Below are 27,308 nucleotides of genomic sequence, written 5' to 3'. Positions count from 1 at the left end.
CAAATCTGGGGCTCTGTAAGCACTCTCTCACAGAAGCACTCACTCCCAGATGCATATGCAAAACACAGAGGGCCCAGGAATTCATTCGCAGACAAAAGTGAAAAGCTCAGAGAGCCTACAGTTTTCTATTAATATCAGATTTGGGTCCCCTGTTTGGCCTTTAAGTAGGAGGCACCCCATACGTGGGGTTAGGTGCTCCCTGCAGCAATGTGAAGGTACAACAGATCGTTTGCCACTCTCAGGCTCTGGAGACATCCACAGGGAGTGGGGGTTCTGGATTCAATCTGTCCCAGCTCATGGGCTGTCCCCTCTAGCCTGGGAAGCCTCAGAGTCTATGCTCTGGCTTCAGCCACCCATCTACTCACCAGTTTTGGTGTTTCAGATCTTCTGCCCTTCAGAAATGGTGTGCACTGGTCACTGCCATCTTTGAGAATCTACTTATTTTTTATTACAATTAATTCACTTTGTATCCCAGCTGTAGCCTCCTCCCTCGTCCCCTCCCAATCCACGAGCAAGCCAATTTTAACCATGTCTTAGTTTCAAAAGCAAGATTCATTATATTTTCAGCATTTTCCAGTGATGCTGAACTCTGTGAAACCATCTGCCAGAGGCTGCAGATTGGTGATAGAATTTGAAGGGTGGGTAAGAAGAGAGGACAAGGCATTGAAATGTGATGAGAAGCTAGAAACTCAAGAGCCAAAAGCGGACTCTGAAGCCACAGCTTTAAGACCCAGGTGGTGGAGCTGTAGAGGCAGCTCAGTGGGTCAGGGAACTAACTTCCTATGCAAGCATGAGGGCCTGAGTTCAAACCTCCAAAACCCTCGTAAAGAGCAGGGTGTAGGGGCTAGAGTCACAGTTCAGGAGTTAAGAGCACTTGTTGATTAGGCAGAGAGCCTGGTTGAAACTCACATGACAGTTCCCAGGACTCACATGGTAACTATAGACCCTCTAACTCCAGTTCCAAAGGATCTGGTGTACCCTTCTGGCCTCTGCACGGACTGAATACTTACAGCACAGACATGCAGGCAAAACACATAAAATAAAAATAAGACAATTTTTCAATAAAAATAAGACTATGCCATAGGTGCCTTTAACTCTGGTGTTGGACGAGAAGGAGGGCAAAGACAAAAGGGTACCTCAGTCTCTAGGACTCGTTGGCCACCAACCAAACTCTATGTTCAGGGAGAGACCCTGTCTTAAAGGAATAAGGTGGAGAATGAAAGCAGAGCATTCACCTCGAGCCTCAGCATGCAGAACTGCACTGCACACATAAACAAGCACACATACACACAGAGAGACACACACAATCACACATACAAATACACACATACACACAGAGACATACCCTACACACACACACACACGCACACACACACACAGGCATACCCTATACACACACACACAAACACACACAGAGGCATACCCTATACACACACATACACAAACACATGCACACATAGAGACACATACACAAACACACTCACTACAGGACATATACCAGACCTAGTCACGTAAAAATTGATTAATTAAAAATAACATTCTAGTTTTAGAAAGATCTTGTCTCTTCCAGTAGAGACTAGGAGCCCTGCATCAGGAATCCAGGGCTGGAGAATAAAGCAGTGGGAAGCAAGAATAAATGACACTCCTGTGCTATAGGCCTGAAAACATCTTAAGAGAGAGGATGGCAAGAATGATGACTCATGCCTGTAATGCTAGCACTCTAGAAGCTGAGGCAGGAGGATTGCTTAAAGTTCCAGGTCAGACTGGGCTACAATAGCGAATCCCAGGTCAGTCTTAGCTATAGTGTAAGAGTCTGTCTCAAAAACCAAGGGGGCGGTTCTTACTCTTATCAGAGAAGAATGACATTTAGGACATCGCCCCTGACATAATGGGGCTTAGTGGTTCCCATCTGTGTCATGCAGGCGGGGAACACAGGGGTCCCCAGGGCCATATTAGCATAATACACTGCTCTTCTATGACATCCTGGAGGAGTCCCATTAGAACTTCAGACTGTTCACCCCTCTGTTCAGAAGATATTTTGACTGCTGTCCGGAAGACAGGAACAGCTGGGCTGTTAAAGTCAACAGGCTCCCACTTCCACACAGACCAGACTGTGTCATAATTGCAAATGTGAAATATGCTTTCCACTACTCAGCTTTCGGGGCTGAGGAAGCTTACTTTTTTTTTCCTCCAAATCGAAGAAAAAGACCAGTGCCAGTCTAAAGTAGATGTCCCAGTTTTGTGTGCTCCCTGCCAGCGCACCCCAAAATATGTGGACTCAACAGTTCTGTTTGGGAAAGAGGGACATAAACAAGGCAGGAGGATGCAGGGAGGCTGGAACATTGAAATGGACCCTGTCAATCCCTGTGTCAGCGTCACACAGCAAACAGCCTCGCCTATCCCCTTCACCTGGCAGAGAGAAGCTTCGGGAGCTTCAGAGTGCTGCTCCGATGCTACTGGTTCTGTGAGACCTTCCCAGGGATCTCACAGAGTCCTCTTTTCTCTAAGGCTAAGGCCCCAGAACGCCAGCACTTGCACAGAAACATTTCCGAAAGCCAGGTGGCTTTTCTGTGGACTACGCTCTTTCCAGAAGCTTCCTTCCCCCTTTTCCTTCAGCCCTCATCTCCTTTCATTTCTCCTCAGTCTCCCACTGCTCCACACACTGTTAAAGAACCTGCTATTCCTTTCTCTTACTCTGCTAGGGCATCATGTGACTTGCTCAGGCGCTACCATGTTGCCATGTTGACCTTGGAAGGTGGGCCTACTCCGCTACCACCGCACACTCCCACACTCCTAACCCCCCCCCCTTCCTGCTTCAGTTTCTGCTGCTTATGTGTCTGGGATCTGAGAGTCCAGCACACGAGGGAGACTTTAGGTTCTCTTGCCCCCATAGCTAAACAAATCAGGTACATCTCAAACAGCCAGGATTACCCTTCTACCCGAATCCATCACCAGAGGTACTAAAGAGAGAAAGATTTCTCCTGTTTCTGTAACTATGAACTGATTACCAAAAGCCTTTGTTCCTTGCAGCCTCCCTGAAGGGTAAAAAGATACTATATCCAATGGTCCTGCCCAATGTCTCCCTGCTTATTTGGGGGTAGAAGGAAGGACCGGTAAGAGAATGACTTCACTACACACATAATAAATAGAGATAGACAGATAGATGATAGATAGATAGATAGATAGATAGATAGATAGATAGATGATAGACAGATAGATGATTGATAGATAGATAGAAATAATAAATAAACAAATAAGTATTTTTCTCCCCAACAAGAATGCCAGCTGCTTTTTCTATCCATCAGGAAACTCAGGGATCAGCCCACATCCTCTGTTCTCCAAGGTTCTCTGCAGAGCACAAGTCAAAACCAGCAAAGATTCCTCGCCTCCCTTTTCTACAGCAATTTAGCAAACTCCCAGACCCTTAAGCAAAGAAGTAGGTTCCTTGGTCATTTAACATCTGTGGCAATGCTACTGACAGCTCTGTCCTAACCCTTGCCAAGGCACTGGACCCCCAGCCAAGACTCAGACTGTGACCAGAAAGACATTGTGTGGGGCCAGTCATGGAGCCTCCTCGATAATTATTTGGCTGAGATAAAGACAGGCAGCATTAATAATTTCTGTTCATCTTTACTGACAAAACTCTTGCCCTGAAGCCAACACACCCGGCCAGGGCTCCATACCAAGGCCGGCTCAGCCTCTGGATGAACAGGCGGGTGTTTTCAAGCATGGGATAGCATCGTGATCTGTCTTGTTTTGTCTCTGTGAATTTTTATGCAGAATCCCAGTAGAGAAAAACAGTGAATGTGATGGAAGTGGCCAAGGAGTCTCAGAGTCCGCTCACCCTGATCTCCATCTCAGTCCTTCTGCCGATGCTTTGCTTCCCATCTCCCATCTCCTATCCCCTCATCTTCCTCATTCTCCCACTCCTGGGCCCTGATGAGAAGTGCTGAAAACAACTGCCCCAGAGCAAGAGAGAGCAAGCAAGCAAGTTGAAGAGTGAATCTGTTCCATGTGAGGGTCCCTGAAGAGAGCTACTTTCTCTTTCAGAGTGTAAATAATGGGCTGAGGGATCAGAATGAAGGCTGACAAGGAACCTGTCAGCATTTCTAACACTCACGGTCTTTAAATATTCAAACACCATGATGTTGAAGGATCTTTGACTTTTCTCTTCATTTTTTTTTCTCCAAATGTCAACAAATACTTTATTTGCTGAATGAAGTGTGTGGCTCTGCCTTCCCTTGTAAAAGAAAAGAAAACCAATATGAGAGAGAAGATAAAAAATAAAATAAAAAAGGAAGAAAGCTAAGGATGCAATAAGGCTACCCTGAAGGAAAGACCAGAAAAGTTAGGAAAGGAGGCAGAAGCTAGGGGAGGGCCTTGTAGAGCTGCAGTCCCTGGGTTAAATCACATTTCTATCCTGTGCTTCATTTTACAGAGAAGTGAATTAAAGCCAAAGGAGTTAAGAGCTTTAGGTAGGACCACAAAGACAAATTTAGAAAATAAATAAAACTAGTTCAATTTCTCATGCTTGGATCAAATCTCTTTTTGCCATGATCTTCTTAAAGAAAAAGAGGGGAAAAAATACAGTTCTCCTATGCCCCATAGGAGAAGAGGGAGGGAGAATGGGATTGGGAGGGGGCTACAGCTGGGATACAAATAAACTTTAAATAAACTGTAGTTAATAAAAATAACATTTTAAAAATATATGGGTCTCAGAGTTTGACACAAATACAACCTGCAAGCTTTTATAGAACTTTATAGAACCTCTGCTATCATGGTTAATCTACACCGTCAGCCTGACTGGCTTCAGAATCACCATGTAAACGCACTTTGGATTATGGCTGTGAGGTTGTTCCCAAAAGGGTTTAGCTGAAGAGCAAAGACCCACACTGAGTGTGGCTAGCTCCCTCCCACAAGCTAAAGTCCTCCACTGAAAAAGGGGAGAGGAAACGGGAGATGCAAAAGCTGGAACTTAGCACCAGCCTTCACAGCTCTGCTTCCTGATGGCACGCGCCCTATAGCCAGCCTCCTCAAGTGCTTGCAGCTGCACTGTGCTGGACTGTGTCCCTCTGTGAGTCAAAATAAAGCCTTTCTCCATTAAGTTACCTCTGCCTGGTACTTTGTCACAGCAGTAAGAAAAGTAACCAATATACTATAACTGTATGTGTCTATATATAACTATAAACTGTAACTATAATTCTATAAATAACTATGTGTCTATATATAACTATAATTATAACTATAACTATATATAACTATGTGTCTATATATAACTATAACTATATATAACTATGTTTCTATATATAACTATATGTGTCTTTCACAGCACTGCATGTTGAGAAAGAGAAACAAATAAGACATGGTCTCTAGTCTCAAGAAGTTCTCAGACAGGAAACTAATCCCTACACACCACCATGCTGCCATGTATGTTGTTGCCATGAGGCGTTTGCAGGACCAGATATATAATTTATGGATCCCGTTGAGAAAAAAAAAAATAAAGATGCATGTCCTTTGTTCTACAACAATAAAACAAGAAACCAAATGTAGAGTTCTTCTGAGCCCATGGCAACTGTTCAGGTCCTATGTCCATGAACTCTGACACCCTAGGCACTGGATATCACTTTGTAGAGAAGATACTTCTATAATCGACATCCAGAAAGTGAAGTCATCAGTACCTAGAAGAAGGATTATATCCAGGGAAAGATTTGTCTAAAGATACAGAGATGGAAGTATATGGCATATTCAGTATAGTCAAGAAATTGATACAAGTTCAATGTAGACAGGGAATGAGCTATGAGGAGGAGAAAAATAAGAAAGAATGCTCCCAAAGGAGACACCCTTCATCAAGGTTCTTTTAAACTCTATGAGAAGCAGTTAGAGTGTAGCTATTGGTGAGCTGTTGACACAACCCGGAAATACAATCCAATAGGTAATTTTGAACGGAAATCTAGCAGTGTGGATGGGAGGAGAATGGGCCTTGGAAGTGGTGGGGATGTCAGTGTGGTGATCCAGCTGAACCAAAAAGAAATATCAGGAGGGTGTCAAATATTTAGGAAAGAATTCCTGGTTAGTGATAGAAACTTGAGGTTCACCCACAAACCATGATGGATGAAGTGTCAATGTGCTTCCCTCAAGTGAGAAGGAGAGGGGGCTTCAAGAGTAAAGATGCAGGCGGAGGAGAGAAGCTCCGAAAGCTGGTACTTAAGAAAGAGACCATTGCGGGGCCAAGAGAGCAGTAAGAAGGACAAGAGTCAAGATAAGGGCCATGGCGTCTAAGGTAACCAAAGGAAGTAACGGAGGTTGTACTGTCCAAAACTCAGACATGGTCAGTGATGGTTTTTCAAGCAATGGCAGCACAGAACACAAAGATAATAGAAGGCTCTGTCCCATGTTCCTACCTACCCTGTGGCTGATCCCTAGGGCTTACTTACAGGAGCATGAGTGACTCAAAGGCAGCCCTTTTCTTACTTAGTAAAACCCACTTCTCCTGTGGTGAGACAAATTACACACATGACGCACTCCATACCCGGAAATGCTAGCCAACAAGCTGCACCAGCTCTGGCTTATTTTCGGATGCTGTGCTTTTAATTGGACCTTCTTCTGTAATGGCTGGTAGATGCCCATGTCCTAAATGTTGGTTAAATATTTATATCTGCCCTTGGTTCTGGAGAAAATGAGGCTGAATATGCCAGTAGACACCCATCTACTAAAGGGCAAACCCAGGATTCATAGCCAGCTGCAGCTCCACAACCCTATGTCCCAGTGCCAGCATTCTGTGCACCGCAAGTCTTCCACGGCACCCTCACACTTTTCTATGCAGATATCTACTAGTCTACTCACAGGCACTGGATGTCCATGATGGAAATGCAAAGTCGACCCCTTTGGACTGTCACAATGAATCGTGAGGAAGTAACACCGGGAAAGGCAAATCCTTGACCCCAGTTTTGCACATCTCAGAGATCTCAGATACACCTTCTGCTATGGTGGAGGATGCAAGGCTGTTATTTCTTTTGTTTCGATTTGGTTTGGTTTGATGGTTTGTTTTATTCTCTGAACTGGGCTCCTGGTTCCTAGGAAGCGACATAAATAAGCATGCTCTCCAATTCCAGGCTTTCCTTATAATATTGAACAGCTGGTGGCCCTCATGAATATGGGACAACAGAGCAGCCTAAACACTGCACACATGAAGGAAAAGTCTGAACTGATAGATGTACAAATAACCAATGATCTGTTCTTCTGGAAAATAGGACCCAGCAAGCAATAAACAACCAGCAGCCTTGCCCTGCGGCAGCCATAAGGCCGGGGATGCAAACGGTGGAAACTGGCTGAGCACAGTGCCTGCCTTTTGCCTCACCAAGGCTCTGAACTTAACATGTGGCCTATGCTGGCAGCTGCAATAGCAGCTGTCAAAATGTATGGGGTGTGGATGGCACAGTCATGATCCAGAACTGCTGCGCCATGGCAGGTTGGGGGTTGGCAGCATGGGGGTTTGGGGGAGGATGACTATTAGCATGTACAAGTTGTACATTCTATGGGGATCAATGAATCCACCTCGTGGCAAGCTCTCCAGTTGATTCTGTTCAGCACCCAAAGTGAAGAGCCTCTTCACCCAAACTTTTAAAACACTCAAAATTGGGCAAATCTGTCTTTTTGACTAAGGGAAATCAGGAACCTTATGCCGTTCAAGAGAAGTAAGTGAGAATAGAAGGCGAGAAAACTATCAATTTCAGAACCAAAAGTGAAATTCTATCCCAGCTCAGCCCCTTAACAGGTCTTGGCTGAGTCATTTACCATTTCCAAGAGTCAGCTTCATAATCTGCAGAGTAGGAGTCATCAGACCTGACACAGTGCTCAATGTAGAAAACCTTAACTAAAAAGTAACTTTGTGATGGTGCCTTTTGTCAGCTAGCAACTGGCCAGAACACTCGTGAACCACTGAGTGCCTTTTGCTTACACAGATGAGAGGCAACTAAACCAGGGGTAGCGTTGTTGGCTGTGTGTGTTCTTGATGACAGCAAGGCTGACTCAAGCCAATCATAGGCACAGTTGGAGATCAACAGATACAGACATCAGAGCCGGATCTTCAGGGACAGAGTGTCACCAAGGAAGACAGCCTTGTTCCCTCCTAGCAATGTCCTTCTAAAAAGCTTCCCTTTGAGAGACAGCAAGTACTAGAATGACATGTCATGTAAAACGAATCAAGACTTCTAAGTGTGTGCCTCCTGTCATCACAGAGCAGAGGGGGGTCTCTGAAAGATGAGCCAAAGGATGCCCAAGTCTCCTCACAAAAGGATGGAGGAAGAGAAAAGGCCGAGCGCCAAGGGCAGAGTGGATACAAGGCCCAGGGATGAGCAGAGATGGCATGTGTGACTTACAACAGAGTTTTACACTCCCACTGTGTGTGTGTGTGTGAGAGAGAGAGAGAGAGAGAGAGAGAGAGGGAGGGAGGGAGAGAGAGGGAGAAAGAGGAAGGAAGGGAGGGAGAAACAGAGAGAGATGCTGTGACTAACATGCAGATTCTGATCTATAAGCTCCTGGGAGAGGCCAACACTGCACATTAATGGCATGTTAAGACAATATAATAATGTTTACCATGAGACTGGAAGCCTGGCTCTAGTCCTAGTGAAGATATAACAGCGGGGGCTTTGGGAAGGTTACTTACCCTGTCTAACTTTGTTTCCTGATCTGGGCTGTAAGAAAGCTGTGCACCTTTCAGCAAAATCTTAAGAATTGTGCACAGACTAAGGACTGGTACTTAGCAGAATGACAGCCACCTCGAGGGGGCACTTACAGTAAACACCATGCGTAACAGAGTAACACAAAGGCAAGGAGAGCTGCAGGCTCTTTAGCAGGACTCCAAAAGAGGCCAATGGTGACTTGATTCTGCTTGTCAAGGTACGCTGCTCCCTCCCAGTAGCTCCTTTGGTTCCTCTGAAGTTTTTTTGAGTGTCCCCAGGGTGTCTTTGGCCCTCTGTCATGTTCTCTCCTCTCCCGCCCCTCCCATTCACAGCACCAATTCTCATTTCCAAGGAGATGAGGCCTATATCTCTACCCATCCCTCTTCCCCAGTCCTGACGCTGATCATTTGTCTTCTTGTTGCTACTTGAAACCCCACTGTCAGCTTTCTTAGACTAGTCACAAAACCAATGCCCATCCTCCTTCCTTACCTGTGCTCCCACCTTCCCAGTTTACACCCCCTACTCCAGGAAGCTAACAGGACAGGCAGGTAGGCAGGCTCAAGTGCCCTGGCATTGCCCTGCTATAGCGCTCACCTTGCAATGCTGTAGTTGGTTGCATGCTTTGCTTTCCACTTGTCCCTTTGCTATGGAAGTGTCCTTTTTGAGCTTTGGGTCCAATGTCTTCATCATCTTTGACCAAAGCTCTTGAAATGTGATGGAATAGATTCTAGTCTGCTAGTTTTTTATTATCATTGCAGGAGCCATGTGTGTTACGGAAGAAGGACCCAACAGGACAATAGCTCTTGCTGGACTGGAGCTCAATCTCTCCAAGAGGAGAGCCCAGGCAGAGCACAGCCGGGCATGAAAGTTGGGTGTGGAGTCTAAGCAGAGGCTCTTTGAGCCTCTAAGTCAGACTCCAGACTTTGGGGGTCTTATCAGTTCTGGTTAGTTCATGAGAGAAAGAAACACAAACCCTGTAAATGATCCCTGAGAAAAGGGGGAAAGGACAAGAGAAAGGCAGAGAAGAGGAGGGGAATAAGTAAGGAGGAGGAGGAGAAGGTGTAGGCATACTTTCCTTCTAAATTCTTACTGTCTTTCTCAGCCTTTCATGTTATATATTAGCTCAGCCTCTCTCAATGAAGAATCCGAGGCTGGGGAGATAGTTCACATGTAAAGCTGTTGTCATGGAAGCATGGGGATGTGAATTGGATTGCCTAGAACCCAGGTAAAAAGCCAGACATGGTGCTATGTTCTTGTAATCATAGCTCTAAGAAGGCAGAGACAGGCGAACCCCTGGGCCTCACTGGGCCAGTCAGCATAAGCCAAATCAATGACTTCCAGACCACTCAGAAATCCTTTTGATTAGAAAATAGAAATTGATGAACACTTTCAAATTATTAAATGCTATCCCTTGGCAAAGGAATATGTTTTAGGTTATGTCACAAACACTGGAATTATCCAGTAAAATGAAAGATAAATTGTAAAAATATTATATCTAAATTAATTAAAATGGAATATACCGCCATCTTTATTCCTGATAGTTCTGTAACCTGCTTGCACTCCTGCCCACCACTGTCAGTCCATGCTTTGGGACTGGGGGGAGGGGAATAAGCAATGAAGTTTTCTAAAACATAACGGATTTGAGGTTCAAGTTTAATTTCTAAGATTCACAGGAAACAGGGTAATCTAGAGCACCTTGGCTTTTCTTAGGCAGGCACCGGGCACTTGAGAAAATAAGAGTCTCTCTGAGCTCTAGGGCATGGGTGGCACGGCTAAACAGGAGGGAGAAGGTTCTGCTGCTACTGCGCTACTGCGGGGGAGGGAGGGCACAAAAGGCACATTGCAGAGGGGAAGGGTGAGAGGACCCAATCTACTCCATTCTCAGCACTGTCTGCACAGTTGTCTTGCAGGATGCCAACTGGGGAAAAAAAGGGACCGTCTCTCTCCGGAGAAGCCCTACTTCCACTGAAGGAGCTGAGCCGTCCAGCCGCATGTGTATGTGCACATACTTTGAACAGTGTCTCTACTGAGTCAGGACACCTCCTAGTTTAATGTGGAGTATCCCGGCTGCTGGTCCTGTTTTGGGGGATGGGACCTCACTATCTAATCTGTGCTTCCTGACTGGCAATCTGACGCCTGCCCCAAGCCTTCCCCAGCACAGTGGACTACATTCCTTCTGAAACCGGGAGAAAAAGTAAACCCTTCCTCCCTTGAGCTGCTTCCCGCCAAGTATTCATTTGGTCACAGAAATGAGAATGGTGAATAACAGATGGCACAGATGCTTAAAAGAACTTAAACCAGGCCAGGTGTGGAGGCACACGCCTTTAATCCGAGCACTCGGGAGGCAGAGGCAGGCGGATCTCTGTGAGTTCGAGGCCAGCCTGGTCTACAAAGCAAGTCTGGGACAACCAGGGCTGCACAGAGAAACCCTTTCTTGAAAAACCAAAAGGATAGAGAAAAAGAAAGAATTGAAGGCAGTGTTTAAAGTGGCCAGGCACTTGGCAGGGTCACGTGAGGTGACCCAAAAGATCAGGTCATAAAGCACAGGAGCCACTGATACATGGCAACCAATGCACTGACAACTGAGGATTGTGACCCAGGAAGCCACTACTGTTCACCAGGGCCCAGCCAGGACCAAAACCAGTCAAGAACTAAGTGGAGCTCCCCTCCCTGGCCTTGTTGCTACAGTCCCATAGAGAAGCTTCTTTATTTACAGAGTGACTTAGATCGGGTATAAGAAGACAGGAGAGTACGTGAGAAAGGAGATCCCAAGAAAAAGTATGAACTTTAAAATGACTGAACTTTAATTGACTAATACTGAAGTAACTAGAAATTAAGCCAGAGTTTACTAAACTACCTTTGAATGGGACTAGTGATGAGTATTAATAAAATTAAAAAAAATAAATAAACTGTTTAAGTCCTATCACATGTCCATACATCTGAACTGAAACTGTAAAGACAAAACACATGGAAAGTCAGTGGTAACACCATTACAGAGCAGAGCTGGGCTCTCCACAGAGGAAACCCCCTAAAATCATAACCGTGGTTGTCTCATTTGGCATGGTGTTACAAGGTAAGCTGGTGATGCCAGCTTTGCATCATACTTTCCCTGCTAGTTCCTGGAATTCAGAGAGGCAGTAGTAAGACAGCCAGCTTTGGCCACCCGGGGCCAGGCTGGAGTTACTGTCTGCAGTAGAGAGCTGTGGAACTAGCCATAGGGTTAGGGAACCTGCTAGGCCCGAGAGTCTGTTGGATCCTGCCAAGACCTACTGAATGAGAATCTCTGACTGTGTATTTTAAGAAATTTCCAGGCAGTTTGGATACACATGCGGGCCTGAGGAGCACAGAGAAGTTTGAACTTATGCACGGTGTGTAAGCTCGCAGCTGGAAAGAGTTACCCAGAGTTGATTTGCTGCTGACGGTGTAGTCTCCGGCAAGTCCCCATTCTCCAGAGTGAGTGATAGCTCTGACGAGATCACCCAGGATAGAAAAGGGCAACAGGAAAGCATCAGAAGGCATTAGCATGACCTCTGCCTTTGTAACAGAGCCCATTCCAGAGGAAATACCCGATCCTTGTTTGCTCTGAAAATGTTGAAAATCTTCTAGCAGTCTAGGAAGAATGAGAAAATGATGATTCAGAATTGTGGTTGCATTTCCTTGAGAAAGCAAGACATAGCAACTCTGACAGCTAAAACCACTACAACACTGTAAGTCACAACATTCCTCACTGCAGTGCTTAACAGCTCTTCCCTCTGCTTCCTGTGGTGCACAGTCAGCCCCACGTTTGGGTGAAGGGAAAGCATTCTGCTGATACAGCGCGGCTCTTAGGTACCTGAGAGCTCAGCAAAGGCTGCTGGATAGAAGCTCCAGGGTCAGGTTTCACATCCAAACACAAAAAGACCCTTGCAGCTTTCAGAAATGCTCAACCATGACGTCACTTTTCCACGGTGGTGAAGAGTGAAGCCCCTGATGCCAGATTTAGGCCAGGAACCACTGGCATTGGTTGGTCTAGTTTAGAATCCCCCCTCCCACTCAACTCTTCTGCTGGCAGTCCTTTCAAAACACCCCAGTTTCCCTCTGCGAATCCAGTCAATTCAATACTTGTTCTTCATTAGCCACGCCAGCACTGTGCTAGCTACTTGGAATGAAGGAATCACTTGGGAGGAAGATGCTCTGATGGGAAGTGTATGAACAGGCCAAGCCTCGATGGCAAGAGATAGTTTAGCATGCGACCTGAAAGGAGTGCTACGCTGGGACCACTTGATTCTTGTGGGCCTCCTGGTCTTAGCCAACCTAAATGAGTAGCCTCAGGGTGAACACAGTCTGCAGTTCCCTCCAGACCAGACTAGCCTTTGATTACCAAGATATCTCTGAGAGAAGCTAGCCTGTTCACTGCCTTGATCTCCAGATAAAATATTGATTAGGGAATTTGAAATTTTGAAATGATTTAGGAGCCCCAAGATGGGACATAATGTGCTGCGCCCAGCTGCATTTTGAGTCATCTATCTCCTGTCAGCAAGCTGAAAGAAACTGACAGAATCAATACAAACGTGTCTGAAGACATTTAAACTCATTTCCTCCCCTCCCCCCACCCCGAGGCTATGGGTGCAATGGGTGAGCCCTAGAAGTTGACTGTTGAGACCAAGGCTGTGCTCTGCAGCTGCCTGGCACTGGATGAAACAGACTGCTCAGACAATGGCTGCCCCTCCTACATCATTAGCTGGTTCGGGTCTCTCTGCTAACATGTCTCGAACTTTCGTTCTCTTCCTTCCCTTCCAAGGGGTCTAATCAGATCTAGCCTCTGACCTAAATGGAAAATAACAATAATACCTCCAACAGATGTAACAAATGATGTACATTAGAAATCTTGAAGGAATCACCATTACTTAACTCCCCAGAGCCTCAGATTCCTTATATTTCTGTGACAGAAGGTAATTAAGCCCTCTTCATTTGAGTCAATGGAATATTGATCCAGATACATGATGGGTGCAATTAATAATGCTGAATTGAACACTTTAAAAAGGTTAAAATAGTAAATTTCATGGTTTTGGTGGTTGGAATGAGAATGTCCCCTATAGGTTCATATATTTTAATACATCGTGGTCAGAAAGTGGAACTGTTTGAGAAGGATTAGAAGGATTGGGAGGTGTGGCCTTATAGAAGGAAGTGTGTCACTTGGGGGTAAGCTTTGGGATAGCTAAAGCTCATGTCATTCCCAGCCTTTCTTACTCCGCCTGATGCCTGAGAATCAGGATATAAAGCTCTCATCTACTGCTCTAGCACCAAGCCTGTCTAATTCCTAACATGGTAATAATAGACTAACCCTCCAAAACTCTAAGCAAGAGACAGCATGACCATGGAAACTCTCATAAAAAAAAAAACCCTTTAATTGGGGCTGGCTTACCATTAAGAGGTTTAATTCATTATCATCATCATGTCAAGAAGCATGACAGCATTCGGGCAAACATGGTGCTGGAGAGGTAGCTGAGAGCTCTACATCTAAATCTGCAGGCAACAGGAAGATAAAGAGCCATTGGCTTTGGCTTGAGTTTCTGAACCCTCAAAGCTCACCCCCAGTGACACACTTCTTCAATAAGGCCACACCTACTCCAACAAGGCCACACATCCTAACCATTTCAAATAATGCCACTCCCTATGAGCCTATGGGGGCCATTTTCATTTGTACCACCAGATTTCCATCTAAATGGTTTTTTTTATAAGAGTTGCCTTGATCATGGTGTCCCTTCACAACAATAGAACAGAAACCAAGAATATATGAATTATATTATATATATATCATATATTATATTCATAATATATTCTTTAAATTTGTATTTTATATAAAGAATATATGATATTATATATATATATATATATAATGAGAATAAATAACAAAGTTAAATCAGATAAAGCACAATGCACAGAACTGAAAAGTCCTCCATGAATGTCACTGAGGAAAATGAGGATGCAAAGCTTGAGTAACAAGTAGCATGTCTCAGGTAATAAAGCTGCTGAGTGACAGAATCAAGCATTTGAACCCAGGTCTGCCAGATGCCGACATCAAAGCATTGTCTTCTGAGCAGCACTGTGTCACAGAAGAAAGGAGGGGTGTGCCTGTTTGCCATGTTCTTCTTGCTGCTGTTTGCCCAGTTCTCACCAGCATCCCAGGTGCAAGGCTCACATTATTCGGTGAGGTTAATAAACATGTCATTCCCAGGGGATGGCTTTACTCCTTCCCAACTGGGATACGGGTCTATGTGCCTGAAGCATTTATTAACCATGCTGAGAGGCTTGAATGGGAATTTAATTTCTCTAACTAAACAGTGACACAAAACAGCAGGCAAAAAGAATTACTTGTTTAATCTTACCATTGCATACCTGCCTGGCTGAAGGCAAGATGGCTAGCCCCAAGGACATAGTAACATCTCTAAGGCCTGTTTACTATGTCAAGAAGGCCATACCTAGGTCCTTTTAACTCAGACATTTTATGATGGGTATCTCTTCTTAAATACATTTTTAAAAATTCTTTTTTTTTCCCAAGAATATGTCAGTTCCCTCATGATACAAGAAGTGGAAATTCTCTCTATTATCTTAATCCAAATCTCAGATCCTCAAATCTCAGGGTGGACTTCACTTAATCATAAACTATATTTTGTTCAACCCTTTCCTATAGCCTAACATCCTTTTCTCTATTGTATATTAATTCAGACAAAAAGTTGTGTTGAGCCTCTCCTACTTGACTCTGTGATCCATCTGGAGAAATAATTCAGGAGATATTTGATCTCATCTAGCAGAAAAGACCAGAAATAAAGAAAAAAAAAACAGCAATACAGAGGTCAAAGCAGTGTGGTACCAATGGAAGGAGAAGAAAAATGTCAAAGGAGTCTGAGTGTGACTTTTGAAATACAACTTTATTCTCCACAGAGGACCCCAGTGACTGAATATTGAAAAGCATCCCAGGTATAAACACAGCTAAGCTGAGGAATGGAAAAACTGATTGGAGAACTGAATGTAGTTTGACAAAGCTATAGCACAGGGTGCAGGCAGCAATAAAGAGGTGATGCTGGTGGCCAATATGGCTGATGAAATTGCCAAGCAGCAGTGAGATCTGGAGAGCTAAGTAGGTCTTGATTCTTAATTTCACTAAGAGGATGTATCTCAGGCTGGACTTCACTTAATATTTTCACTGCCGCTTATTGAGATACTTTCAGGCAGTGTCTCTCTCTCTCTCTCTCTCTCTCTCTCTCTCTCTGTGTGTGTGTGTGTGTGTTATGCTCAGGTCCATCCCTACAAAGAAGATATTATGAAGCAATTAAATTTATAACTCAAACAGGTAAAGAATGGAGGATAATGTTTACAGACTGGTAAGAGGATTTAATTGATGCTTTAGAAAGATTCCTCAAGTGGAGAATATGTTATCAGAATATATGTATAAATATAGAGACAGAGAGCCCAACTAGGTAACTATTGGAGTAACTCAGGTGCAAGACATTGATGATCTCAAACAAAGTAATAGAAGAAAGAGCTTAGGGAAAGTGCCTGCAGTGCCTAGCCATTTCCTCAAATGTTTTTGTCTAGAATTCCTTGCCAAAGCATCATCTACACTTGTTCTCTTAGCTCAGAAACACAACCGAGGGAGGCTCCACAGAGAAGACTGTTGGAGAGGAGGAGGAAGACGTGTATGAGTGACCTCTTAGTCACTGTTAGTCTCTCCTACGAAATGTCGGGGATGAGAAAATCGTTCCAGTGTAGATGTCTGCTTCTGCTTGGTAGGGCTTTGTTCTTTCATTTTCCTTAATCCATGACAGGAAAACAAAACAATTCTGATGCTAAGATATGACCCAGACTGCCTTAGCAGATCATAGGCATATTTTTACATTTATAAAATGAAGGAGGATCATCTTTCCCCCTCAGATATCACAAAGTAAAATGGAGTGTATACGGAAAGCTTTCTGATTCAATTTTGCAAATAGTGTGAGAGATCATGCTAATTCTCAACTTTTCGCACTCTTCTGCTGCAAGAGAAAGAGGCACCAGGGCAGGGTCTTTACAGAAGCCCCACGAGAAGAGCCGAGACTCTACTCCATGGATCCTGTCGGCCTGAGTGGGACTTGCTCTGTCCCACTGAGTGTGAACCAAAGCGACACCTGCCACAGTCTAAGTGTGCAACAGCCATTGTAGGTTTCAGCCACACCCCATGAGAGCAGTGACCACAGATATTTTCTGTTTCTTCCACCCTAACTTATTTGAGAGGTTACTGAAACATTACCTGTCACTGAACTGGGAGCCTGGATGATTCTGCCAAACTGGCTGCCCTGCAGCTTCAGGAATTCACTGTCTCCACCTCCCCAGGAGCACATATGTATGCTGCTCCTATCTGATGTTTCATGTGAGTCCTAGAGATACAAACTCAGGTCTTCATGCTTGTATGACAAGCACTTTACTAGCTGAGCCATCTCTCCAGTTTATTGTAGTCTAGGTTTATTCTTAGAGTAAGAAAGTAACATTGTACCTACGGCCATTCTGAAATGGACACTTTTTTTTTTTTTACAAACTTTTGGGATTTGGGGATCACTTGTGATTACAACATATTCTTTAGAGAACTAACACCAAAACCATTAGGAAACTAGCCACACAAAATTCCAAGACATAGGCATATGGAACTTTAATGTTTAAGACTTTGCCAACCAAAATGGAAGTTGCAGAAAAATGACTAGAGGAACAGAACATTCATTTTTCCAAAGTCATGGACCATTTAGAGTAATGAAACAGTTTCCTAGCTTGCACACATTGTGAGATATCTCTCAGCTTTCTAGTGTTTAGACTCTTTGAATATAATCTTTCTGTTAGGAAAGAGACACTAGTAAGTCTTCCAAGTTCCCTTGACTGAAATTACTCAATTGGAGTCTAATACTGAATAACTCTAAGAAATATGATTGAGCTAGCGGATTTCATGCTTTAGATTTTTTTCATTTGCAAACTTGACCATTTCTATTTGTAAAACACCAAGGCAATCGACCATCTGCCATTGAAGTTTCTGCAGAAACCTTAAAGCAGACGATGCTTATTGCCTGAGGAAAGTTATCTTTCTTCTAACGGCTTATCCAAGAGAGACAAAGAGAAAACCTTTTGCACTATCCAGAAGATGCTGCTAAACAGTCTTTTATGTTTTACTGGAGCTTCCTATTTAGAATGAGGAAATTAAAGATGGACTATGATGTAGCACTTGCCATACAGTAGGTGCCCAATAAATAACTGTTCACTAAACAAATGAACTGAAAACTGAATGAATGAAACCTCACCTACACTACAGGTAACAGGACTATTCCTAATTAGACCCTGAATTCCACATCAAATGTATTTTGTGATAGGTAAAGTGAGTGTTTGGGGGGAGGGAGGTTGTGTGTGTGTGTGTGTGTGTGTGTGTGCGCGCGCACGCGCGCGCACGCACACACCTGTGGAGCTTTCAGTGCTGTTCATCAGCACTGTGTAACATGTTTATTGAGACATGGTCTCTCATTGGTCTGGAGCACCCAAGTAGATGTGGCTGAATAGCCAGTGAGCCCTAGGGATCCACCTACCAACACCCTCCCAGAAATGGGATTACAGTTGTGTGCCACCATGCCTGGCTTTTTTTGTTTGTTTGTTTGTTTTGTTTTGTTTTGTTTTGTTTTTTTGTAAAACCCAAGTTCTGGGGAAAGGACCTTAATTGACTAAGCTAATGTTCCAGTGCATAAATTGCATTTTCATCATTCATTCACCAGTTTTTAATACTCAAATTTTATTAAATTTGTTGCTACATAGTAAATGCAAAACTGGGGAGTCAAGGCTTCCTTAGGCAGATAATAGTCTAACGGGATTCTCTCTCTACTCTGCCATACTGTATTTCCTGTTTCTAACTACTCCTACACCCACTGATATCCAGCAGTTAAGTGATAATGGCCTTTTTATTTTCTTAAGAATTTACTTAAAAACATTGTGTGAAGCTGTGAAACGGAAACCTAGACCACACTGTACATCTCAGAATGTTAAAGATGCCAGAACAACAGGACATTTGCCAAGGAGACCTTCACGAGGGGAAGAGAAGCAGCTTAAGAGCAAGAGGTGTATAACAGTGAAGACGAAAGAGAAGAAGCCCTTTGACATCAGTCATTGTGCTACAGGACTTGGAATTCTCCCTGCTCTGTCGATCTTTCTTTAGTCTAATATATCCTCTTTATGATCTGATCCTTCCCTTTGAGAACAATAATATATATTCCATGCCATTGCACATTAAAAGTACATAGTTTGCTTTTTTGGTTTTACTAGGGAGCATGATTAGAGTGCCTTGAGTCTCTGATGGGACTTTGAACTTTGAACTTTAAAAGTGGTGAGATTGTGAAAAAATGGGGACCTTAGAAGTTTAACTAAATGCATTTTGTGTTATGACATGGCCATGAGTCCATGGGAGTCAGGGAGAACGTGGTGGTTTGAATGAGAACGGCCCCCACAGGCTCATATGTTTGAATACTTGGTCCCCAGCTCCTGAAACTTCTAGGAGGTGTGGCCTCATTGGAGGAGGTGTGTCACTGAGGGGGGCTTTGGTGTTGGAGATGCCAGAGTTGTAGGATACCAACCGAAAAGAGCTGCTAACTGGGTGTGGAGCCATCACAGGAAGTGACGTATGTTGCCATCAACAAAGCTGAAAGTAGTTGGAGATGTGAGGAGCATTTTGGCATCAGACATGGAGAGATACAGAGTTTGGAGTTTGACCAGCTGGTTTTGGGTCTTTCTTTGGCCCAGTATTTCCTCACTATCTTCCTTTTCTTCTTTTTGGAACACTCATGTATGCTCTATGCCATTGGAATATATGTTGAAAGTATGTGGTCTCCCTTTTTATTTTGATTTTACAGGGTATTCCATTTGTCTCCAAAAAGAATCTGAACTTTGAATGTTTAAACACTGTTCAGACTTTGATGGACTATATGGACTTTTGGACTGAAAGAAAATTTTACACTGTCAGATGGAGAACAGCCTATGGAAGCCAGGAAGTGGAATATGGTGGTTTAAATAAAAATGACCTTCACAGGGTCACAGGAAATAGCATTATTTGAAAAGATCAGGATGGATGGCCTTGTTGGAGTATGTGTGGCCTCGTTAGAGGAAGTATGTCACTGGCGGTGGGTTTTGAGGCCAGGCCCAATGGCTCTCTCTCTTCCTGCTGCCTGCTGATACAGATGTGGAACTCTCAGCTGCTTCTCCAGCACCATGCCTGCTTCCACCATGATGATAATGGACTACACCTTTGAATCTGAAAGCCAGCCCCAATTAAATGTTTTCCTTTATAAGAGCTGCTGTGGCCATGGTGTCTCTTCACAGCAACAGAACGCTAAGATGCCAGGCTAACATTAAAATAACCTTCCATAATGTAACCAAGCCATTAATTACATTAACAACTACTTTTGGCTTGGAAACATGAGTTCCACATGTCCTCCTCCTCACTCAAATGCCACAGCCTTCCCTCTCACCTGGATTCAGAGTGAACATTAGGTTTAAACGTACCAAAGTAGTGTTCATTTAGATAGATGCTACATCGAGCCAAATATACTCATTTAAACATCAATAAACCCGACCTCCAACTGAGCTCATTTGTGCAGAGGTAGGCAGGATGGATTTGAGGAACATCGGGGAAAACCGCTAGCTTTCAGGATGTTATTAAAGAGGAGGAAGCAACAGCCTCCACCAACCGTCCCTAAATGTGATCACTTTCAATTTTCTCAGTTCAGCAGATAAGTGATTCACAGATCTGAGGCTCAGAACAAATTGTAACAGGAATTCCAATGCTGTAATGCTCCAGCAGGAGCTGAAAGCATATATTCCTATACCAGTCTTAAGAGTTAGTCTAGATCTGTCGGGGTCAGGAAATGCACAAAATGCACTGGCACCCAAAACCAGAAAGATCTGCTTCTGTCACCAACTGATCAAAATGTAATAGTTCTCCAGCAATCTAGGGCCACTAGGCTATTGATTTTTCTTCTTCTTTTTTTTTTTACTTTATCTAAGGGCTTTAGACTCTCCACTGTATATAACACCACAAGAGAACAGAATGCAAAGTCAATTCCCCAATCAAGACGTTGGTTAAACTTTACACACTCAGGTAATCATTGGTTGCTTCGGAGCTAGAGGTTTGGCCTTTAGTTAGATCATCAGTGTCCAGAAAGCCAGTATTTATGATTTCCACAGGAATGTTTATGTTTCGTGATATTCCAAAACACGGGTAAATATTTTCATTGATGACGCACTTTATCAGACAGAGTTTCTTTTTAACCTAATCAATGAGGGACACCAGAACTATGAGCATGTTATCTGCTTGTCCTTGTCACAGACATTCACCATTTTAAGACATGGTGGCAAGGGTGACGGGAGCAACCTGCTGCTCACCTGGGTTTCTTATGTGTGGAAGCTAGGAGCTGGGGTAGGTCCTGTGCATTACCGCATTAACACATCCCATAAAAGGTAGATGCTATTACTACTATTGAGCAATAAGAATCCAGCATGTTAAATGATTCGCCCAAGGTCACACACCTAGCAAAAACCGAATCAAGAGTTGGCTGATCTTAAAGTCCATATGCTCTTCCCACACTGCTGGACGGCCTCCCTCACGGAATGACCCAAAACACATTATAGGTGAGAAAGGGGGGAATTAAAACAATTATTTGTGAGGTCTGGGCTCTAGAGCATTCACCTTTACAAGAAATAAATCATGTTTCCACATTGATTCGTGCCAGAGTTAACTTCTCATTTATTCATTACACAAAATAATCTAATTATCCCAAGCCGCTAGAGAATGCAAAATCACTGCTTTGGTGCACTCAACTGCTCACTAGTAACCTTTAAAAGTTAGCCAAAATGTTTAGGTCGTTTGTGGAAAGCCTATAAGCTCAGTAATCTAGGAGAATTTACCCACCGCCTGATGTACAATGAGGAGTCTCTTCCTATTCCAATCCAGAAATTTCACAGCGTGTATTTCTAAGCAGCCTGTATTTGCAGTTATCTACCAAGTTTTCTCCAAAGAGTTGTTATGTCAGTTCTGTTTACCTCATCCAGAAAATGGGAAGAGATGGGGAGGAAGGGAGAAAGAAACAAAAAGAAGCACTAGAGCGCTGCGCGTGCATAATTCACTATTTTTCTCTGTGTTGATATGTTTAACCATCTCTAATAGACTCCACAAATGCTTTCCACATCCAGTTTCAATGGTCTATTTGCTGCCTAGTATAGCATATAATCTTTTCCAAAAGTGGTATTGATCTTGTTAAGTCTCTTCATCATCTAGATTTTAAGCATCCCTCAGCAGCTTCGTTCCTGCGGACAAGCCACATGATCTTTTATACACATGCCTGCTTGTTATAATGGACCGGGAGGAAGGGCGATAATCATATAATGCGGCAAGCACTTTACATATATTTTCTCTTGTGAACCTCACGAAAGCCTTATGGGCAAAGGATCATTAGTCCCACTTTAGGCCAAACATGACACGTTATCCCTATGCAAAGTAGAGAAACTGAGGCCAAAGGGGGTTAAGTACTTAATGCATACTCATTGGTTCTGCTCACAGACATTCATAACTGGCTCCTCCCTCCCTCCGTTCTCCCCTGGTTGCCCATCATCTTCTGATACGTGGGGATGCGGTTGTCAGTTTGTCTGGCTGGGTATTTGTTTGTTTGTTTGTTTGTTTTGTTTCTACAGAGGTTTTACTGTGTAGCCCAGGCTAGCCTGGAACTTGCCATGTAGAACAAGCTAGCCACCATCTCACAGAAGTCCAACTGCCTCTGTCCCTCTAGTCCTAGGATTAACAGTATCTCCCACACCCAGCTTTTTATTTCTTTCTTTAAAATAAAGAAACTGTGTGGTTGGTTATACATTCCCTTACTTGTCACCAAGGACAGTACCTAACTGTGCTGAGAATTCTGCAATGAAAAACGAGGTGTCAGGTAAAGGACCACATTGTCACTTTACCCAAAGCTGAAAGTTAAGATCCTAAGCATGTCTAACTTTGTCCTAACCAAGTGCCATATGTTCTCTCTCTCTCTCTCTCTCTCTCTCTCTCTCTCTCTCTCTCTCTCTCTCCAGCTTCCTACTCCTATCTGATGCCATGCCTTCGCTACCATAATGGCCTCTTTCTCTTTACTCTCTAAGATGCCTTTAGCCTGGGTATTTGGTCACAGCAACAGAAAAACAACTGTTGCAGTTACTTTTCCTCCTCCTGTTCCTTCTATGCTTCTTTAACTACTTCTCAGGGGTGACCTTGTATTATAGTTACTCATATACATCTCTCTTCCCAACCAAGATATGAGCTTCCCAATGAAGTAGGGAAACTCTGTCTATGCTGCCACTGCTCTGCCTCCTCCAGCTCACTGGAGTCAGTGCCTTACCCAATGGAATGTGGGTCCCCACAGCATGTTTAATGAATAGGATTGACCTGCATCCCAAACCGCCATTCTCAATATGAAGCCATGGAAGACAGAGAGCAAAGAAAAGTGTCAACTCAAAACTACACCTCTACCCAAAGGCATAATGAAAAAAAGAAACTGAAAGTGAACAGCTACCACTCGGAACATGTCTCTAAATAAAACCAAGCATTTGGACGCCGTCGGAGTGGAGTTGCCAATCCTAGGGGCCATTGTCCACTGTGGGAAGCCAACACCCTGTGAAGTTGAGGAGCTCTTCCTAGGGGAATGAGCTTGTGTCTACAGTGCTCAGCAAAGAGGGTTAGGGAGCTATCGACAAAATGCCCTGCAGAGCCCCACTGAAATGGCACCGAGAGGGATGTTTTTGGGGGGGATAGAAAAACACAAAACTCCAGGGCGTGTGTTGATTGACAGGAGCATGGAGGGGTATCTGGGTAAAAGCCAGAGATCCTATGAGCCTGATGGCTATGTGAAAGGGCTAATGAAAAAAGTGAACAAGTAGGACAAAGCTGAAGAATCTTGAGGTAAAGGGTTAAAGGCAAACTTGGACCTGGTCCTTTGCCCAAGAAGAGCTTTCTCCACCAGGTAACACAGCTGTCACTCCTGAGAAAGCAGGATACCCCAAAGGCAACCTGCTTCCTTGCCCAGAGCTCTGTCAGGGAAGATGCTCAAGGCCTCAGGAAGAGCAAAGACTTGCCTGCTATCTTTTTATGATCCCAGAAACATAGTGTGTCCATGGCAGAGGGGGAGGGGGAGCCAACAGAGGAACAGACACCGCCCTCACGCCCCCCTCCAACATTCACGCGACCCGATTGTGTCAGCGCCACTTGTCCCCCCATCTGTCACAATGTCAGTTCCTGCTGGGGCCCTGGGATCCACAGAGGTTGCTCCATGTGTCGCCCCATTTATCTTTGCAGGCGGCAGCACTGATGGGTTTGACAGTTCTATTTGTTATCCTGCAAAGCAGGGTCTCCACTCCTCAAAGCAAAGGGAAGAAAAGTCAGGCATAGAATAGAACTGAGACAGAAATAGGCACTGAGAGAAATTTAGAGGAGGTCAGCAATGTTGGCATCATCTGATGGAGAAGAGAGTAGAGGCAGGCAATTGGAGAAGCAAGCTCTATCCTGTGCCTTCTGGGCGATGTCTGAGGTGGTGTGTGTGCAAGGGTGTGCAGGAAGTATATGTGTATGTATTCATAATCGACACTATCATATACAAGCAACATGACTCTCAGATGGCCCGTTAGGCCTTTGGAGGGCTAGATTTCGTGTTGTCTGGACACCGTAGTAATACTTCCCTCCCATCTTCTCCACGACATGCCTTCAAGGAAGGGCTTCAGGGAGATGCGTTTTTTCTGCCTGCTGACACTCCAGGATGTGCCTTCACATTATGTCTTTTATTACAGCTAGCACTCAAATGCAGACTGCTACTCTATGAAATAGATGTTGATCTGAGGCAACCTTCCCCTACCCCACTCTTTGTGCAGCACCAGCCATCTAACTGGTCAGCAAACTGCCCCCAGAAAGTGGCTATGTAGCCATTCAAGTGACACTCTGAACCAAAGGCTGACATCAAGACATCACGTGGAGACTAAACTCAAGACAGAGAGCCCCTGCAAACAGGGCTATGCTCTCTTGGGGAAGATAATCAATCATACAGTCGCTCTCAGTGACTGTCACCCTCATGGGTACCTGGAGCTTTATGTTTGGGGTATCACTTAATCTCTGTAACTCTCCTATAAAGTACAATCCCCACCACTATTTTATTGATGAATAAACCAGAGTACAAAGCGGGACTTACTCAGTGCCTCATAGCATGGAGTGGATCTGGGCTTTGAACCATATCTGACCCTAATCCTTAAGCCATTAGTCAAAAAGCCCATTGCTTTCCAGAAAAATGACTAAACAAGTACAACCACATCCCTCAACTAAAGGGTCAAGCTATTCCAATTTGCCTTGGATTATCCTGGTTTTAATACCGACAGTCAAGTGTCCCAGGTGGTTCGTCCATCTCCGATATAGTTCAAAACACACACGCAAACACACAAACGTTTAACCACCCTCACGAATACATAAACATATCTAGGTTTTGTTTGTGCTATTCAAAAAGAACCCAGGCCCAGACAGACCTTGATGTTTTCACACAAGAAGACCTCTTTCTCTAAGCCACCCTTCTCTGCAGCACCTGCTGTTCAGCCTGACGGTGCTGCTGAGGGACACAGAAAGACTGAGACCTGGGAGCCACTGGCCAGTCTGGTAAGCTCTCTCACAACAAAACCCATTTTGTTATTCATAAAATTATCACTACCTGTCCAATAAAAGGCTGCTTGGTGTTAAAAGGTGGCCAGCTGTACTGAACAGCTAATCAGACATATTCTTTGTGTGGCTCCTTTACGGATTCTAAATTAATACATAATAATACTCCGAGCTGGGAGCTTCTACAGAGTCATGCAGAATGGATGATGCATAAGAAAGGCAGAGTGACCGGTGCCATGCTTGGCCAATGTTTGATTAACAGGTAAAATACCAAAGGGTTATGGTAAAGGCTCACAGGGCATAAACGGAATGATAGGGAGGGCAGCCACCTCCACAGTACTCTAGTGTGTTTGTCATAAAGCTTTTATCATCATTATCACCCTCAAAACTAAAACCACCTGTAAGTGTCTTGCCCAGCAATCCTACTCTCTTTATTGTTTTTGCACTGAGCCTCTGTAGAAGGAGTCAGAAGCCTGGGTGGCAGCATCTACACCTAGGAGCAGCTTGGACAGGCTAGCTGGGCAGGTTGCAGTTCGTCCAGAGACCTGAGTGATCATATTTATCAAGGTGACAAGAATCAGCAGGCCCTTCATGGAAGCACCAAGTGCAGCCAGCAGTGACATGGGGCATGCAGGACAAGGCAGAGACAGGGGAGAACATGGGGAAACTCCAAAAGTGAATTTTATGACAGAGTTGGGACAGCGGGACATGTTATTTTGCTCTGGTCGTAGTTAGTCCAATGCCATTGGCTGGATACAAGTAATCATGACTATAATAATTGTTCTTGATGTCTGATTGCATCCAAACCTTAAAGTGAGGTTTCACATATAGAAGCACTGAGCTCCTGCATACAGGTGTGTAAATAGCTCAGGACAATCAAGCTGGCTTATTCAGTGTCACTAGCCGGCAGCAGGATCTGGACCTGGGGATTTCTGCTGCCAGAGTTCAAGCATTCTTTTCAAAGCCACGTAGCTTCTGGACAAACAGAGCATTTCCCTACTGAGTGAGTTTGAGCTAGTGTAGCCTGCAGTGCAGAAATACTAACTATTGTCTTTCAGAGTATGTATTTTAGTATTTCAAAGGGACAAGAAACAGACATCTGATGATGAGCAAGGCACTGTGGCATCCGTGGGCTTGTCTTCCTTCAAGCTGGATGGCAGCCTAAAAGTCTCCAGTGGGAGGTGGCCAGGAACTAGCAGGCTTCCTCGGAATTTCTTTATCTCTGGAGCTTTTGGTGGATAAAAGTTGCTAAAGCTGAGAAGTTGCTGAGCCTCTGTGAGTCGTCATTATCTGGAAACCTAAGGAGCCAGGTACCTGAGGGGAGCCTTTCTTCACCAGGCTACGCTCAAGTGTCTGATGCTATCCCTGCTCAGAAGATGGGACTGAGGAGGAAATAAAAGGAGATTACAAAACAGGCACAAATAGAAGAAAGATTGAGAGAGTGAGGCCTTTGCTCTCTGGCTTGCATGGAGGCTCAGCTGACCCCACCCCTGCCACCTGTCAAGACGTATTCCACAGCCTCCACAGCTCTGAAGCAACCACCTGGCTGGAAAATGGAGCTGAGCAAGCCTCTCACTTGGAATTTTCCTTAGGAGTAGATCTTCCCTTAGAATGAGTGAAAACAATGTCACTTACCTCCTGAGCACATACCATATATTCATGCTGAAGTGTGGTTCTGTATCTTTCAAATGACTTTGATATCCTCAAAGAGAATTTTTAAAATCTCTTTATCTCTATATATTTTTCTTTTACTTATTGAACATACCATGTGACTACATGCTCACGTGTGTAACTGTGTGTAAGTATGTCTGTGTGGCTGCACATACATGTGTGTACACATACATTTGGAGTCCAGAGAACACCGTCGGGTGTCATGTCTCAGGCTCATCCATCTTTTTTTTCTTTTTTAGGCAATGTCTCTCACC

The sequence above is a fragment of the Meriones unguiculatus genome, chromosome 11 (genome assembly GCF_030254825.1).
Source record: "Meriones unguiculatus strain TT.TT164.6M chromosome 11, Bangor_MerUng_6.1, whole genome shotgun sequence".
Taxonomy (NCBI): domain Eukaryota; kingdom Metazoa; phylum Chordata; class Mammalia; order Rodentia; family Muridae; genus Meriones; species Meriones unguiculatus.
This window is presented reverse-complemented; position numbering follows the sequence as displayed.